The 13,103-nt window shown below is 40.0% G+C and overlaps 1 protein-coding gene across 1 annotated transcript in view; it reads left to right on the top strand.

The window, feature by feature from the left end:
• The window catches only part of LOC140191498 (G protein-activated inward rectifier potassium channel 1-like), a 63,970-nt gene that overhangs the window by 29,667 nt on the left and 21,200 nt on the right, over window positions 1-13,103 (top strand). The window lies entirely within an intron of this gene.

The raw sequence follows: 13,103 nt of genomic DNA, 5'->3' as shown, positions 1-13,103 counted from the left end.
GGTATGAGTGCTGAATGCATCTGCCCAAGAGGTCCTTCACGACTCCCCTCTGCAGCAAAGGAGTGGAACATGAGGGCTGATCTCGGCAGACAGCTACAGTTCCCCGTGGAAATCACCATCATATCTCTCTGCCCAGGCATAGTGCTGTGGATCACGGCCGCCAAGACTGTCCTCCTCACTGAGTTAACCATCCCATGGGAGGAAGGGGTGGAGGCTGCCCATGAGTGGAAGAGGCTGAAGTACTGAGATCTGGCAGCTGAGTGTAAGGATGCTGGCTGGAGGGCCATCATCTACTGTGTGGAAGTAGGATGCCCGGGCTTCGTCAGCACATTAACAACAAGGTTACTCTGTGATAGGGCAGTGACTAGAGCGAGGCTCAGGAGGGCCACCAGAGAGTTGTCCGAAGAGGCAGAAAAGGGCAGCATTTGCCTGTGGCTGAGGAGGAAGGACAGAAATTGGGGACTGACTAACCCCATTGAAAGCAGCAGGGGGGAGCAGGGAGATGCCCCTACCACTGCTCTGTCACCAGGAGATGTACCAGGGCTGAAACATCAATGAGAGGTGGTCCCTGGCTGATGATTCTGTAGCTGACTTAAGGGTGGAGGTGTGCAAGGCAGCAATGCCAAGCAGGAAACATCTTCCTGTAAATTACATTCCCTGATCTCAACATGATCATGATTAACATGATTATTTATTTATTGTCCTTCCCATCTAGTTATAATGATACATAATCAAAATGTCCCATAGCCGATGACTAGCTTTGATGGACTTAAAGAAACAGTGGAAGTTAAATTGTGAAGTTATTTTGTTGAAGAGTGTTTTTTGTTTGAATTGACTTAGCTGCTCCCTCTATTCCAGAACTCCTGAAAATGTCCCAAGGATTTCTATCAGGTTTAACTATATTGTTTTAAATAATGATCAGTGACCTAGTTCAAATGAATGAACAATGCTGGCTTTGCCAGCTATGTTTAGAGTAAAAATGAAGGGTTTATTTGAGCTTTTGTAAATCTAGCAAATGCACTTTTCCACAAGATGTAAAGGCCCCATTTGCTTGTTCTATCCTCCGGATAGCTCACAGTAGGATATTTACAATTGGATAGAGCAAAGTGCTGTAAAGCTGTCTCAGCTATGCTTTCAATTGAGAATGACAAGGTGCTAATCACATAACCATCATTTGCAGTGCACCTTTGCTGTGGTTACTACACAAGTCCACAGCATTCTGTCAGCACACTGCAGCTGTACCATGGTTTATTGTGGGACTAACTGCTGACTAGCAATACATTTCAACCCAATGACTGCAGTGAAGGACCACAAAAAATAATGGGACGTGAATGCCAATGTGCCAGGTTTTTCTAATAGCAATCCATATTGTATCCGTATTGTACTGTCTCAGTACTTTTATATTTGTGTGCTGTAGCACTTTTTTTATTCGCAGTTATTTTGTAAATAACACTATTCTTTGCATTTCTGGTCAGATGCTAAATGCATTTCATTGGCTTTGCATCTGTACTCAGCATAATGACAATAAAGTTGAATCTAATCTAACCTAATTTTGCAACAGCCATGTTTGACTGGTTTCATCAGTAATATTGTCTCTTATCAGCATAACAGCAAAAGTGAGGCTGTATAATATAACAAAAATTAATGGGAAGTTAGAGGATTGAGAAGCTTTTAAAAACCAACAGAAGGCAACTAAAAAAGCCACAAGGAAAGAAAAGATGAAATACAAAAGTAAGCTAGTCAATAATATAAATGATAATACCAAAAGATCTTTTTCAGCTATATGAAGAGTAAAAGAGAGGTGAGGGTGGATAACAGACTGCTGGAAAATGACACTGAAGAGCTAGCAATGGGGGACAAAGAAATGGTGGATGAACTTATGAATTATTTTGCATCTATCATCAACTGTGGAAGATACCGGCAGTATGCCAGAAATTTGAGAGTAGCAGAGGGCAGAAGTGAGTATCATTGCTCTTACAAAGAAGAAGATACTTGTGAAGCTATAAGTTCTGAAGGTAGTAAAGCCACCTGGACCAGATAGACTACATTCCAGGGTTCTGAAAGAAGCAGCTGAAAAGATTGTGGAGGTATTAGCAATGATCCTTCAAGGAACACTAGATTCTTGAATGGTCCTGGAGGACTGGAAAGTTGCAAATGTCTTGCTATTGTTTAAGAAGGGAAGCAGAAGAAAGGAAATTATTGGCCAGTTAGCCTGACTTCAGTGGCTGGGAAGATGTTGGAGTCGATTGTTCAAGATTAGGTTTCAGGGTACTTGGAAGCACATAATAAAGCATGGTTTCCTTCAGGGGAAATCTGGCCTGACAAATCTATTGGAATTCTTTGAGAAAATAACAAGCAGGAAAGACAAAGGAGAGACTGTGGATGTTGTTTACTTAGATTTTCAGAAGGCCCTTTTAGAAAGTGCCGCACATGAGTCTGCTGAGCAAGATAAGAGCCCATGGTATTACAGGAAAGATACTAGCAAGGATAGAAGATTGGCTGACTTGAAGGAGGCAAAGAGTGGGAAAAAAGGGGGCCTTTTATAGTTGGTTGCTGGTGACTAGTGATAGTTCTCAGGGGTCAGTGTTGGGACCATGTTTTTCATGTTATATGTCAATGATTTTGATGAAAGAATTGATAGCTTTGCAGCCAAGTTTGCAGATGATACAAAGATTAGGTGGAGGTGCTGGTAGTATTGAGGAAGCAGGGAGTCTGCAGGAGCACTTAGACAGATTGGGAGAATGGGCAGATGGTATATAGTGTTGGGAAATGTACGGTCATGCACTTTGGTGGAAGGAGTAAAGGAGCAGACTTTCTAAACGGCAAAAAAAATCAAAAATCAGAAGTGCAAAGGGACTTGGAAGTCCTCGTGCAGAATTCCTTAACATTTATCTTGCAAGTTAAGTTGGTGGTAAGAAAGGTAAATGCAATGGTAGCATTCAGCTTAAGAGGTCTAGAATATAAAAGCAAAGGTGACAGACTGAAGCTTTAGAAGGCATTCATTTCAAGAGGACTAGAACATAAAAGCAAAGGGATATAAAAACCCACTTACACTACGTAGTCATTCAACTGACCAATTTGTCTTCGAGGTGTGGAACCTGAGAAAAAAGAAACACACACACACTGCCACTAGGAGGGATGTGAACAGGAAGCACCCAAGGCCAGAATCAAACTGGTTATCTGGAACTGTATAGCAACGGCTTTAATTACTATGCTTCTGTGCTGCCTTGTTGCATTTGCAGTATTGATTAGTAGAGTTTGAAGAATTGTATCTTGTTCTCTGTGTTGTTGCAACTCTGCTGAAACTCATGTTTCAGGTTGATGAACGTTCATCAGAACTGGAAAAGTCAGAAAAAACTATATTTTAAATTGCAGAGTAAGGAGAGTTGTGAGGAACTAAGGGGATATCTGTGATAGCGTGGAATTCATGATTGTACAAGTGACACAAATACTATTGGTGCTGTCTTAGGGAGGGTGATGAATGCTCGTTAATAGCAATCCCGAGGAGTGAAAATACAGGAAGATGAATAAGGACTGTAAAAAGAGCAAAAGTAATGTACTGGAACTGTGAGATACCGTATATGTGAATTCAAAATAATAATGGAAATCCTCATCAGATCAAGTAACAGCTCTGGAGAGAGAAGTAAACTGTAGTAACATTACCACTCGGTGACTATGTATCAGGACCAGCAGTTCTGACACAGACAGGCAAGGTTCTTATTCATAGTCATCCACTGCAGCAGAAAGGCATTTTGTTCTCACTCCACAGATGTCACCTGATCAGCTGAGTGTTTCTCACATTCATGTTTATTTTAGATTTCCATAACTTGCTGTGATCTGCCTCTCACGGTCCTAGCATGTGTTCCCCCCCCCCCCACACTTCTGCTGTCCTTATTCATCTTCCATTTATACTCCTCCTATTAAGCAGGATTAACAAGATTAATAAAATAAGTGATGAACAAGAATTCATCACCCTCTCTTGGGTGGTTTTGTGTCAACTGGTCAACTTTGCTTTTCTCACATCACATACTATTCCTTTATCCCTTCCATCTCTTCCCCTCTTCTAACCTAAACCATATTTACTTCATGATTCTTTTCCACTTTTGATAAAGGGTCATTGACATTTCAAGTCATTGTACTGACACTAGGAGAGACTTTGGATTGCATGATGAGCTGGAAAGTAGTCTTCATATTTCCTTACAGCATAGAAGGACAATCACTTGGCCCATCAGGTCAATGCTATCTCACAGAGAAATCTCATTCCTCCATAATTTATTTTCCCTACATTTCTCCCTGGCTACTACCATGTTCTTCTGTCACGGGGGCAACTTAGAGTGGCAATTAGCATGCCAACCTGCATGCCTTTGGGTGTCCTTGTTCCCATTCACACCCCAAAGACATGTGCCTTGGTGGGTTAATTACCACAGTAAATTGCTCCTGTTGTGTAGGTGGGAGGTTGAATCTGGTGTGTTGGGGGAGAAGGGGGGGAAACACTGTTGATGTGAAGGTGGGAAAAATAGGAAACTGTGAAGATTACTTGTGAGGTGGGGGAATGTTAGGTTTGCTCAGTGAGTTGGCCTGGATTATATGGGTCAAAATGTCCTCTTCCTATGTCATGATGCATTATGATGAAAAGATGGTACACTAGCTGCATCATTGGGGAAGACTGAGCTAAGACCCATGCTGAGACAAATACAATGGCCCACAGCATGTGACTGGCCATCTCAGGGCAGCAGAAGCTATGTGTAAACGACGAGAGAAGACTAGTTATTAGAGAGCTTTTCAAGTTCAGCAATCCCACTGAGGGTCACCAAAAGTTTGCTTGCAGCCGGATGCCAGTATATATATCCTCCTTTGTTAACATTATAGTGATATTGTTCTGACTGCTTTGCTGATTCAAAGGGAATTTTCCGTATTTGTTCGAACTGAGTTAATTTCATGATTTGGATGAACTCTGACAGCTCAAGTATCTGGAAGAGGGAACATTGAAGACTAAAATCTTGGTGTGAAATCTTAAAATCCCACTACTTGCCTTTAGCTAACAGGAGGTAAGCATTCTGCTCAGCTCTGTTATCTGTCATCAGTGCCTGTAAACTCTGCTCCCTTGTTTTTTTTTCAGGTAAAAGGACTGAAATCCATTTATTAAATTTTACATTAATAAAAGATTTTTATCAGCTATTTGCTGCTTCATTGTGTTGACTGACCATTTTGAAATTCTTGTGATTAAGCCACAGAGAAAACAGCATTTAGTTATGATCTGTTTTCTCTTCCTTTTAATAAGACTTGATAGCGCTGGAGAAAGGGAATGTCCTATTTTCTGAACAAATCATAGAGTCAGTAATCCCTCTATAAGTGTATCTTCACTAGAGGTCTGGAGTGAATGTAGATCCTTTGCCTCCGTTCCAGCCCAATAAATACAACACTTCCACACATTTCTTTTTGTTAGTTTTAGTTTTTTAAATGTAAGACCATAAGATAGAGGAACAGGATTAGGTCATCCAACCCAATGTGTCTGTTCCGCCATTCAATCATAGCCGATTGTTTTTCAACCCCATTCTCCTGCCTTCTCTTCATAACTCATAACTCCCTTATCAATCAAGAACCTATTAGTCTCTGCCTTAAAGTGCACCCAATGATTTGCCGACACAATCCTCTGTGGCAAAGAATTTCACAGATTCACCACCCTCTAGCCGAAGGAATTCCTCTGTCCTCTGCATTCCAGTTTTAAAAGAATGTCTCTTTATTTGGAGTATGTGCCTTTGGATCCTAGGCTCTCACACTAATGTAAACATCCTTTGCTCATCCACACTATCAAGGCCTTTCATTATCCGGTAGGTTTCAATGAGATCCTCCCTCATGAACTCTGGGAGATCAGGCTTTTTGCTAAACTCAGTAAAAAAGAAGAACACATGTCCTATTTCAGTTAGACATTATTGTTCCAGCCGTGCACATGCATCAACTTTCTGGCCTTATGCTGCTTTGATTGTGCAAAATCATAAACTGTGCTAAACATCAGAGGGACATATTTTGTGCATGAGTAACACTACATGTAGTTTACATGACATTTAGACAGACAGCTTCCTCCAAAAATATCCAAGTGTCAGTCTTTATAAGTGAACACTCGATCAAATTTCAACCACTTCAGTTAACAATTTGGTTCAATTTTATCATTATGAAAAAGCACAATATTTCAAGCATATATTAAGTACTTGACTGATGCTAATTATTTTATTCAGATATAAAATTTAACAAAGCTGATTTAAATTTTGTACAAATGGTTTGGTTCTCTTTTGCACCAGTCTCTTGATATGAGTTGTCACTGGTGTTAGTCTGGTCATTCTCATTTGAAGGGTCCAATGTTGGATAAATCACTGCAAATAAAATAGCCTTTTTGATTGCCATTGAGATATTCCTTTTTCTCCCCTGAGCTGATATTCTCTCATCATTACTATTATAGAAAGCACTAACTTCTTTCAGGGCATGGCCCATGGAAATCGTTTAGTCCCTGATGCTTCACCCAGGTGGCTACCCCTGATATGTAGTCATAGAATCATCACATCAGCATCATTAAAACTGGCCCTTTGGCTCACTGAATCCATGTCAGCTAGCAAGCACTCATTTATACACATCTCAAACTAATCCCATTTATATCATAAAAATATAATGATTATAATAATTATTGTTTGCATAAGAGTATGATTATTGTTCCTTCCTGATTCTAGCACTTGCCTACATACCAGGTGCAATTTACAGTTGCCAATTAACCTATCAACCTGCACGTCTTAGTGTTTGGGAGAAAACCAAAGTACATGGAGTAAACCCACAGGGTCAGAAGGAGAACATTGGAACTCCACTCAGCGGCACCGAAGGACAGGATTGAACCTGAGTCACTGGCACCATGAGGCAACAGATCTATCTGCTTCACCACTACTTCCCCATGCACCACTGAACCTTGACTGTGGTGGCTGTTAAATAATTCAATAGCAGGGACATTACTGTATAATAGAGCCTAATCCTGCACTTGATCCTGAATAATCCATATCCTGGCTAAGCGTGAATCTGAAAAGGGACCTTTTCTCTTCCATCACTTTCTTTGGTTCTCCAGCCAGTTTAGCTCAAACACAGGTGAAGAATTGAACTGGGGATCTTTCCATATCTATGCTTCACAGCTGCTTATAAAATAAACTTATACAGCATTCAAAGCACCCTATCTAAGATTAGCATTGCAATTTATTATTGATCCAGAAAATGAATCTTGAAGAATATTGATATTAATCTACTTCTAAAATTAGGCTTGAATGACATGAAGAAGTAATTCTCTGGTTGAATGTACTTTTGAAGTCCATTGTTCAGCAAAGGACACAATCATAAGTTGGAAGTATATCACCACCACCTCCTTTATGAGGCATTAATTTTATTATGAGGCAATTAGATTTTACAGTAAATGCTGGTCTTGACACCAGATACCCTTATCCTGTTTATATTTAAAAAGATTCCCGGTGAATGAAGTGTAAAAATATATAGCAGTGGGAGCTGAGGTCCCAAAGGCAGGTGGCTGATTTTACATTGTTTCACTCGATGGCCACAGGAAAAGACGACTGAGGCAAGACTGTATGAAAAAGCTGATCACTTTGTATAAAACTGCTGCTTCTATTTAAACAGGCATTTAAAATTGTCCAAAACATCCTTGTTGCTTCAAAATGAATATTAATTGTCCATCACTATTTTGGAGAATAGACTTCACTTATCCACCCACCAGATCATTGTTGAAGACTGTGTGGGTCCCATTGTTGCCCCTTCATTTAGATTCTGTGAAAACAGCATTATGCATTGAACATGCAAGAACCATCTTACATCAATGCTGTCCTTCACTGCTGGTCTTATACTTCTTTGAATTAAAGGCAGGCACTAAATATCTGCTGGGCAGTCCATTTGTAAAGATATACTGTGACCTTTCTGATCAACTATGGTCTTATCCAAAATTTGGGCATTACTAATGAAGAATACCTCTGAAAAAGATTGTCTGTTAACTCGTACGAACAGCCTAGAAATCAAGGTGCACACAGAAATTGTGCAAGTTGTTTACTGCGCATACATCTCTGAATTAAATCACATCACCTCAGTAGGTATTGATGAGGCATCCATGTCTAAATAGAAAGTTATTTCTGTTGGCTAATAAAGCACTTTCTATGTCAATTGCTCAAGTGACCATAGTCATTCAAGCTTATCTGAAAGAAGTGTGGGAATTTGGTGCCTAAAGATTCAAGATTATGATTCAATATGTTTATTGTCACTCTTCAGTAAACAGGTGTAAAGGAAAACAGAATGATTGTTACTCCAGATCTGATGCTGCATAGAAAAACAGAATAAGAATAAAGAACACAAAAAAAGAAAAAAACCAATAAAACTAATAAAACAATATAAAACAACAAATATGAATATAAAAGCAATTGCAAGTTGTATACGATGGGTGATTGATAAATCAGTGGCCTAAGGTAGAAGGAGTCAATTTTAGAAAACCTACCACATTTATTTTTCAACATAGTTCCCTCCTACATTTACACACTTAGTCCAGCATTTGTGGAGCATACAGATCTTGGACCTCCAGAGAGTGTCCACAGCAGGGGTGATTGATAAGTTTGTGGCCTAAGGTAGAAGGAGATGAGTTATACAGCTCTCGTTACATGCACATGCAGGTCAGCTCTTTGAGTGATTATGCAGAAAGTTTGAAGTTAATAACTCGTCTCCTTCTTAGTGTGGAAATAGCAGGGGCTCTGACAGAAATATTTTGAATGTCATTAGAAACGGGGATGGTGCCGGAGGATTGGCGTATTGCTCATGTTGTTCCATTGTTTAAAAAGGGTTCTAAGAGCAAACCTAGCAATTATTAGCCTGTGAGTTTGACGTCAGTGGTGGGTAAATTGATGGAAAGCATTCTTAGGGATGGTATATATAATTATCTGGATAGACAGGGTCTGATTAGGAACAGTCAACATGGATTTGTGCGTGGAAGGTCATGTTTGACAAATCTTATTGAATTTTTTGAAGAGGTTACTAGGAAAGTTGATGAGGGTAAAGTGGTGGATGTTGTCTATATGGACTTCAGTAAGGCCTTTGACAAGGTCCCACACAGAAGGCTGGTTAGGAAGGTTCAATTGTTAGGTATTAATATTGAAGTAGTAAAATGGATTCAGCAGTGGCTCGATGGGAGACGCCAGAGAATGGTGGTGGATAACTGTTTGTCAGATTGGAGGTCGGTGACTAGTGGTGTGCCTCAGGGATCTGTACTGGGTCCAATGTTATTTGTCATATACATTAATGATCTGGATGATGGGGTGGTAAATTAGGTGAGTAAGTATGCAGATGATACTAAGATAGGTGGTGTTGTGGATAATGAAGTAGGTTTTCAAAGCTTGCAGAGAGATTTAGGCCAGTTAGAAGAGTGGGCTGAAAGATGGCAGATGGAGTTTAATGCTGATAAACGTGAGGTGTTACATTTTGGTAGGACTAATCAAAATAGGACATACATGGTAACTGGTAGGGCATTGAAGAATGCAGTAGAACAGAGGGATCTAGGAATAACGGTGCATAGTTCCCTGAAGGTGGAATCTCATGTGGATAGGGTGGTGAAGAAAGCTTTTGGTATGCTGGCCTTTATAAATCAGAACATTGAGTATAGGAGTTGGGATGTAATGTTGAAATTGCACAAGGTATTGGTGAGGCCAAATTTGGAGTATTGTGTACAGTTCTGGTCACCAAATTATAGGAAAGATGTCAACAAAATAGAGAGAGTACAAAGAAGATTTACTAGAATGTTACCTGGGTTTCATCACCTAAGTTACAGAGAAAGGTTGAACAAATTGGGTCTTTATTCTTTGGAACGTAGAAGGTTGAGGGGGGACTTGATAGAGGTATTTAAAGTTATGAGGGGGATAGATAGAGTTGACGTGGGTAGGGTTTTTCCATTGAGAGTGGGGAAGATTCAAACAAGAGGACATGAGTTGAGAGTTAAAGGGCAAAAGTTTAGGGGTAACATGAGGGGGAACTTCTTTGCTCAGAGAGTGGTAGCTGTGTGGAACGAGCTTCCAGCAGAAGTGGTTGAGGCAGGTTCGATGTTGTCGTTTAAAGTTAAATTGAACAACTACATGGAGAAGAAAGGAAAGGAGGGTTATGGGCTGAGTGCAGGTCGGTGGGACTAGGTGAGAGTAAGAGTTCAGCACGGACTAGAAGGGCCGAGATGGCCTGTTTCCATGCTGTAATTGTTATATGGTTATATGGTTATTCTGTAGTTATGAAATTATGGATAGCATAACCAGCCTTCAGGAAATAAAACCTGTACACAATTTAACTTCCAACAGATACTCTGTAGGTAGTAAAACAAATCATTAGGTGTGCGACACTCTGATTTTGTCGCATTACAACTACATAGGGGAAGACAGTAGATGAATATTAACACAAAAGATTCTGCCAGAGTAACACACGAAGTGCTGGAGGAACTCAACAGATCAAGCAGCATCGATGGAGAGGATTGGACGATCCAGTCCCTATAAAGAATCTCGGCTCAAAACATTGACTGTTTCTTTCCACAGCTGCTGCCTGACCTGTGAAATACCTCCAGCACTTTGTGTGTGTTGCATTAGATGAATGTTCCAGTGATTAACACATTTGTTATAGGTGCCTCGCACTTAATGAACGGTTCAGGACAGATCTGTTTTGCACATAACCTGCTTGTTAGTTGTACATTCATGGAGCTATCCCTCAACACTGTAACAAAAGGGGTATATTTTGGGTGTCTGAGGCTTTTGGGTACTCAGGAGGTTTTTGGAATGGATACCAGCTTTGGGTATTCAAGGAAACTCTGTTAGTTGGAATGTGCTACCAATGTAAACACGTAGTTCTGTAAATTTACCTGACTATATTCAAAATGCTAAAGTTAAGAAGGTGATTATAACAATCAAAACTGTTGTTAATCATTTCTTGTTATCTTTGTGTTGAAGAAGTATAAAACATTCAGTCAGGAGAATGAAATTCTCTTGAATTCTCCTGAACTCTCTCTCTCATGGAGGCTCGCTGTGTGAATAAAGATTTTTATATTTTCCAGTTACAACTTCCGTGTGGCTCAGTCTTAGTCAGTCACAACAGTGTGGAATCGTTAACTACTCTGGTGTCTGATCAAGTTTGGAGTTATTGATGTTACAATGAAGTTGCTTCCATGCTGAAAGGGGCTTTCTGAGTTGGATCTCATGTTCACATTTTTCTTCCCTCTCAACCTACTCTTTCTTCACATGCTCAGTGGAAAAGTCTAGGACCAGAAGGTGCAGCCTCAGAATGGAAGGACAGAGATGAGGAGGAACTCCTTTAGTGAGAGGGTAGTGAATCTGTGGAATTCATTGCCACAGATAGGTGTAGAAGCCAAGTCATAAAGTATATTTAAAGCGGAGGCTCATAGGTTTGTGATTAGTAAGGGTGTCAAGGGTTATTGGGAAAAGGCAGGAAAATGGGATTGAGAGGGATAACAGATCAACCATGATCAAATGGTGGAGCAGGCTTGATGGGCTGAATGGCCTAATTCTGCTCCTACATCATATGGTCTTAGTGTCTTATGTTCCAGCCCCCCAGTCATTTGCTGTACAGCTTTCTGCAAGGGCCAGCTTCTTCTGAAGCTGAGTTTCTTCAGAGTAGAAAAGAGTGCCACCAGCTCATCGGAAGAAATGCAACTATAATCTCTGTAGACTCTCCTTTAACATTTTCAAACAAAGGCCATCAGTTCCAGGAGACTTGTTAACCTTTAGTCTCTGTATTTTCGCAGGCACCTTCCCTCAGTGATAGGCATTGCTTTAAGATAACCCTTCTAGTCACCCTGTCTGTACTGCTTTTGCTCTCTCATTTTCTGTGGTTGTTAGAATGCTTTTAGAATGTTCAGAAGACATGAAAAGAGAATATCTAAAATCCTCTGTCTTCTTACTTCCTATCATTAATTCTTTGGCCTCATCTTGTGAAGTACAAGCTACCCTCTTCCTTTTAACATTCTTGTGTATTTCTTGTTATATTTTTGTAATTAGGCTACTCTCATAATCTGTTTTCTCTTCTTTTGTTTTAGTCATACCTTTCTTATTGCTAAACTTTTCCAATTTTCTGGCTTACTATTAATCTTTACAATGTAATATGCCTTTTCTTTCAAGTTGATAGCATCTTTAATTTACTTAGCCATGGATAGAACATGTTTCTCATTGTATTTCTATTTCTCCGAGGAATATATCATTACTCACGCCAGAATTAAAGGAGCAAAGATATTGCAGAATGTTGTAAGTTTGAAAGGGATTGCAGAGATAGAGAAAAAAAAACAATGTTAGAGAAGGATTTGGAAATGAAAATGAGTACTTTAAAACTCCCAGATCAGGAACCTTGGAGCTGGAATTGGAATTGGTTTATTATTGTCATGTATACCATCCAGGCAGGACATGTCATGTCACTTTGAGGAAATAAAAAAACTAGAATGCAGAATGTAGTGTATCAGATAGAGAGAGAGTAATAATTAGTGTGCAATGGCAACAAGGAGGTAGAGGAGGAAATGAATTCACCTTTAGCATAGAAGAGATCCATTCAAGTGTCTGATAACAGTGGCATGGAAGCTCTCCTTGATCTTGAGCAATGTTGTTATTTAACTAAATCCTTGAAAAGAGTCAGGAAGATACATCCTCCCAAAATTTGTAGACAGTACCATAACCATAAGATAAAGGAGCAGAAGTAGGCCATTCGGCCCATTGAGTCTGCTCCACCATTCAATCATGGGCTGATCCAATTATTCCAGTCATCTCCACTCCCCTGCCTTCCCCCCATACCCTTTGATGCCCTGGCTAATGAAGAACCTATCTATCTCTGCCTTAAATGCACCCAATGACTTGGCCTCCACAGCCACTCGTGGCAACAAATTCCACAGATTTACCACCCTCTGACTAAAGTAATTTCTTCGCATCTCTGTTCTAAATGGACGTCTTTCAATCCTGAAGTCGTGTCCTCTTGTCCTAGACTCCCCTACCATGGGAAATAACTTTGCCTTATCTAAACTGTTCAGGCCTTTTAACATTCGGAATGTTTCTATG

Source organism: Mobula birostris, chromosome X (genome assembly GCF_030028105.1).
Source record: "Mobula birostris isolate sMobBir1 chromosome X, sMobBir1.hap1, whole genome shotgun sequence".
Taxonomy (NCBI): Eukaryota; Metazoa; Chordata; class Chondrichthyes; order Myliobatiformes; family Myliobatidae; genus Mobula; species Mobula birostris.
The sequence above is the reverse complement of the archived record's forward strand: the minus strand, read 5'-3'. Positions and strand labels throughout refer to the sequence as shown.